This window comes from Triticum aestivum, unplaced genomic scaffold, assembly GCF_018294505.1.
Source record: "Triticum aestivum cultivar Chinese Spring unplaced genomic scaffold, IWGSC CS RefSeq v2.1 scaffold93956, whole genome shotgun sequence".
Lineage (NCBI taxonomy): Eukaryota > Viridiplantae > Streptophyta > Magnoliopsida > Poales > Poaceae > Triticum > Triticum aestivum.
This window is the reverse complement of record NW_025232495.1, coordinates 1-5,861: the sequence shown is the minus strand read 5'-3', so window position 1 is coordinate 5,861 and position 5,861 is coordinate 1. Positions and strand designations below refer to the sequence as shown.

The following is a 5,861-nucleotide window of genomic DNA, read 5'->3' as shown; positions in this document are numbered from 1 at the left end:
AGCTTTTATCATTGAGGGTTTTTCGACGCCAAGGCACCCTAAAAGCCTAACTTTTCATCATTTCGGTTTTTATCGACACCGAGGCACCCTAAAAGCCATGCATTAGTCACAAGTACGCCGGGGCACTTGATCCTACTTAATTAACTACTAAGATACCCCGGCCTATGCATTAGTCACAAGTACCCCATATGTCCTATTTTTAGCAAAGTCATGCTAAAATTCACGAAAAATTTCAGCATGACCTTTGCTGAAAATAGGACATATGGAGTACCCGAATTTGCCGGAACGGAAGTTAATCGACATTCCGGCAAACTCAAGGGCCTCTCGGGGTACCTGCAAAATCATCACGACACGATGGTCGGAGACAAAACCCAGCAAACTAGCAAAATCATCACAAATTGTTTTCTGTTAAAGATGATCATCATCTTTACAAGTCTTTCTCAATGTGATCACAAGTAATTCAGAGGCATCACAAGTAATTCAGAGCATCACAAGGCATTAGTAGTTCAGTACATGAACAAGTTTTACAAACCCAGATAAGAACAAGTGAATTCTAGTCCCATTGACACTCCTGGTTTTCTACAAACACCAAGTACTAGGGCACACAAAAGTTCTGAAATTTGTGTGCCTAACTGAATTAACTGAATTTTCAGTAACCGAATGAACTGAATTTTCAAAACTGCAAGAATACAATTGAGAAAAATCCAACAGCACTAGAACTGAGCTGATTGACAGTAGTTTTGTTCACTGTTATGTTGGCCTAACTGGATGTTGGCTATCTTTTATAGTGTCTCTGTTACATGCCAGTTTGGTCATTGCTAACTTTTGATATGTTGTGTTTCTGACATATCAGAATCGGATATCCAAAATAAGAAACAATATAATTTCTAACAAATCATTAGCCTGTTTGCTTCAAAAATAACAGTTCCTGTTGAGATTCCTGGGATCCAATCCCAACCAGTCCATTTGATTAAAATGACTGGATTACTGGAATGAGAATACCAAAAGAACAAGATATAGTCTACAAAAAAAAGAAAGAATACAGCCAATCCCCATCACTGTTTTCCCCTCTGGTTCAACAACCCTCTCACCATTTAAAGCAAAAATCTATATGGACCATCCATTCCTAGTTTGCATAAGTATCTAGTTTTAATTTACCTTCACAAGAGCACCAATAACACCCAAGCTGGTAAGCCTCAAGTACTCAAAAGGTCTTGTCTTGCTGGTAGTATTCAGGAACGGGTACAGGTACAGTGGGATGTGAGCTGCAAAGGAAAAAGAAGAAGACTTAATTATTAACCACTGCTAGTTAAGATTTACTTATTCTGTAAAGTCACCAAAATGAGGAAAGCTTTTTAACAATAAACAATGGAAATATTTAAGACTTGGCATAGAAACAGCAGCGCTCAGTACCATTCAAGAACGGGATCCTGGTCTCAGGGTGTGAAGCAACACACTGCAATTAAAAAAAAGTAAAATGAAATTGAGGGGCAGATGGCAAGCAAGCATGATATGAAAGCAGTAGTATTCTCAATCCACCACAAGGCCCACCAGGAGTGAGGGTTTCCTTTTCTTTCTCATGTAAAAGCATACCTGAAGAAGTGCAAGTGCATTGCAGACACGGTTTGATGCAACTAGCGACAAAGTAGGAGGTGAAAGTGAAGGGTAAATTGACACAATCTCCTGCATAAATTTTCAAAACAGCATGACAGACTGAATAAGGAAAATGTGCGGAACCATCAATAATTTCATATTGAAATAATCAATACACATGGACAACCACCCTTACTTAAATAACAAGAACTGCACAAGTACATATGTACTCTTGCCATTGCGACTGAATTTAGAACAGTGCAATAACTGTAACCTACCTGGAGCAGTGCAGCAACAGTGCCAAAGGAGTGCCACAGCAGTGGAGCAAGGTCTTGAAAAATCTCTCGTTTCTGAAAGAGGAAACTGAGAAACAGATTAGACAATGAATTTTCACCTCCTGCATCCCAGATTTGCAGCCACACTTTAAATGTTAAAGTAAAATAGCTCTATGTATCAACTGTCCAGTTTGGAATATTGTCTTTGGAAAGTTGATGTTTCACTAAGAAAAGAAGGGTCTGTCTAGGACACATTTATGTCACGTCTAACCTTGTGTCCACTATGTTTGTGGTGTATTTTTTTTTTGCCCCAGCTTTTTTTTTGTTCCTTGTTGCTGCGTTATTTGTGGGAGCTTAGATGTGACATCCTTAGAAAACATTTAGATGTGAATTAGACAAACTCAGAAAAGAATGACGATGCTTGCATTAGTGGCTCATACCATGGGTTCACACTTTTGGTAGATAAAGAAGTGACAGAAAAAAAAATACTATACTAAGTAAACTTCATCACTTATCTAGATAATCTGCAGAAGTAGAACAGATTGTTTCTAACCTATAAATGTCTTCCTATATAGTTTAAACTGTTTAGATTTCCTAACACCACCTCCTGATAAGTTTGCAAAGTCATCAATAGGACAGGATTTCACAAAGTTCACACCCCCGCCCCCCTGTCCTTGAACAGGGTATCTCCACCAGATACTATAATTAAATGTGCACAGCCGAATACCCCTCCAGCCTGCTCCAGCACAAAAATATTCATTGGAAGTTCACTTTTACCAAGAAACAAATACATCAGGAAGCAGGGGATATTAACAAAAATGCGCTTCTTGTGGTATTCACTCCTGAGAGATTGTATATGATAACTGCAGTATTTACCATTTTATTCAGGGGTACTATAACAGAAATGGGCACGTCTCTTGTTGTATTCAATCCTAACAGAACAACATATAAGATAACGGCAGTACTTTCCACTTTAATCAGAGCAAGCAGAACTAAAATGGATACAGTTATCTGATGCACACACCGAACTGCCATCCGAGTGTGTCCAACAGAGATCGGCAACCATTCCCGCTACGGATGCTAATAACAGGTAAACCATAGCACATGTTTAAAGAATGTATCATAATAAAAGCTACAAAAATCACATACCAAACCCTACTTGCTTTCGCTACATATCTACAAGTCTACAGCAAGCTAAAGGACTGCACAAAATCACCCAATTTTCTTCATACTCTAGATATGAGCAGGCGAGGGGGGCCGGATCTGGCGAGGTGGGATAGCGATCGAGATGGAGGGGGATCGAGATCGAGTGTCCATGAAATTTAAAAATATTCATGATAGTTCAAAAAGTACCCATGAAATACAATCGAGAAATGAAGGCTACGATTTAAATACAATCGATCTTAGCTAGCTATCTGTTCACAATCTTCTTGCCCTTCTTTTTCGCAAATGGAGTTCTTCTGTGGAACGGACGTCCTTTAGGTAGGGTGGTCCTGCTTCTTCTTGTGGTGTATGCTGCTACTTCATCATCGTCGTCATGTTCGATCCTCGGGTCGCCATACTTGTCGAAGTCTTGCTCATTGGCTACTCCATCCATTCCAATGATCTTCCTTTTGCCTCTCCTCACGACAACACGACTGGGCTTTGGCGGGTCGGTAATGAAGAAGCATTGGTCCACTTGGGAAGCCAGTACCCATGGCTCATTTTTCGCGGTGACGTTTGCGCCCGCGGTCTTGGATTTGGCTTCGGGTATAACCATGGTGGTGAAATACCGGTCTTCTTTTATGACGTTCTTGGCCCATCTGACACGGAACATCGGGACCTTCTCTCCAGCGTAGCTCAGCTCCCAGATCTCCTCGATCCTTCCGTAGTATCTGTCCTTGTCGTTACCGGTGTAGGATTCCATCGTTACCCCGGAGTTCTGATAACCATCGCTCTTCATGTCCTTGGCCTCGGTGTAGAATGTGTAGCCGTTGATATCGTACGCCTCATAGGTCATCAGGTTGTGCTCGGCGCCCTGTGACAAGGCGAATATGAGTTGTTCTTCCGCGGAAGAATCCTCATGTAAAGGGTACGACAGAAGCTTATGCTTGAACCAATGCGTGAAACATGAGTTGTGCTCTTTGAGTATATCTCCGTCCGTCCTCTGTTGGCCTCGGTCATTGTACGTCTTTTTAATAAAGGTTTTGTGCTCTACCAACCAAGGATCGACCACGTCTATGTGTTGTAGCGCAACTAGGTTTGCTCTTTCAAAGTCGGCGAGTCGACCCTCGAAGTCGACATGCATTTCGCGGCGACCCTCACGGTGACCCCATCCAGCGAGCCTGCCGAGGTGCCTGTTGACGGGCAGACCAACGGGGTTCTCGATGCCTAGATAATTCGTGCAGTAGGAGATGCACTCTTCGGTCAGAAAGCCCCTGGCTATGCTTCCTTCTGGACGTGACATGTTGCGAACGTATCCTTTGATGACACCATTCATCCTTTCGAACGGCATCATGCTGTGCAGGAACGTCGGCCCGAGTTGGATGATATCCTCCACTATATGGACCAGCAGATGCACCATAACGTCGAAGAATGCGGGCGGGAAGTACATCTCAAGCTCGCATAGTATCACCACGATCTCTTCCTGTAGCCTTCTGAGTTGCCTCACGCCAATCGACTTCCGAGAGATGACGTCGAAGAAGTTGCATAGGCCAAATAGCATTTCACGGACGTGCGCGTCCATGATCCCACGGATTGCAACTGGAAGTATCTGCATCATCAGCACGTGACAGTCGTGAGACTTCATCCCGCTGAACTTCTACTTCGCTGGGTCTAGGTATCTGCTTATCTTCCCCGCGTAACCGTAAGGAAGTTTTACTCCTAGGAGGCAGGTGAAAAACTGCTCGATCTCCTCCTGACTTAGAGTGAAGCACGCGGGAGGGTAGTCATTTCCGGTCTTCTTGGCCTTTTTGCCTTTGCGACGACTTTCTGTGTCCTGCTTCGCCTCATCATCATCATCATCATCATCATCATCATATATAGCGTGAAGCTCCTGCCTGATGCCCATTGATTTCAAGTCTGCCCTTGCTTTCGGCCCATCTTTGGTCCTCTCTGGCATGTTGAGCAGGGTACCAAGCAGACTCTCGCACACGTTCTTCGTGATATGCATGACATCAAGGCTATGAGGCACACTGTGGATCTTCCAGTACGGCAAGTCCCAGAAAACAGACCTCGTTTTCCATACCTTCAGCAGCGGCTCTGGCGCCTTTCGCTTCTTTCCCGGCTCTGGCGCCTTTTGCTTCTTTCCCGGCAGTGGGCAGTCTTTCCAATTTTTCAACAGCTTGTCTATTTCCTCGCCGCTCCTCGTACACGGGCGTTTTCGGGGTTCGGTTTCACCATCGAACAGATCCTTGCGTTTCCTCCACGGGTCATCGTCGCGAAGCCACCTTCGATGTCCCATGAACACGGTTTTCGAAGACCCGGGATCTCTATCTAGCTGGCGATACGTTGTGTCATCCATGCACCTTACGCATCCAGAAAATCCGTGGACTACCTGCCCCGCGACATATCCGTAACTGAGATAGTCGTGCACCGTCGTGAGCAGTGCGGCTCTCATAGGGAAATATTCTTTCTCTGCGGCGTCCCACGTATTGGCTGGCGTTTTCCACAGCGTGTCAAGCTCCTCTTTCAGCAGCCCCAGATACAGATTGATGTCGTTCCCTGGTTGTTTCGGCCCTTCAATTAGCATACTCATGTGAATGTACTTCCTCTTCATGCACAACCAGGGGGGAAGGTTGTACATCCACACAAACACAGGCCAGGTGCTATGTGTGCTTCTCTGGCTGCCAAACGGATTGACTCCATCGGTGCTCGCGCCCAGCACGATGTTCCTTGGATCGTTCCCAAATTCCGAGTCTTCGAAGTTCAACGCTTGCCACTGGCTCGCATCCTTAGGGTGACTCAGCATCTTGTCTTTTTTATCTATCTCCGGATCATTTGCGTCATCTTCCC

The 5,861-nt window shown here is 44.5% G+C and overlaps 1 long non-coding RNA gene across 1 annotated transcript; it reads right to left on the bottom strand.

The window, feature by feature from the left end:
• Positions 1-898: 898 nt before the first annotated feature.
• Positions 899-2,462, bottom strand: LOC123175944 (uncharacterized). Its single transcript, XR_006488250.1, has 4 exons — positions 1,872-2,462; positions 1,594-1,683; positions 1,414-1,456; positions 899-1,265 (listed from the first exon to the last, which is right to left on the bottom strand). It is a non-coding gene; the product is annotated as an uncharacterized lncRNA (long non-coding RNA).
• Positions 2,463-5,861: the final 3,399 nt, after the last annotated feature.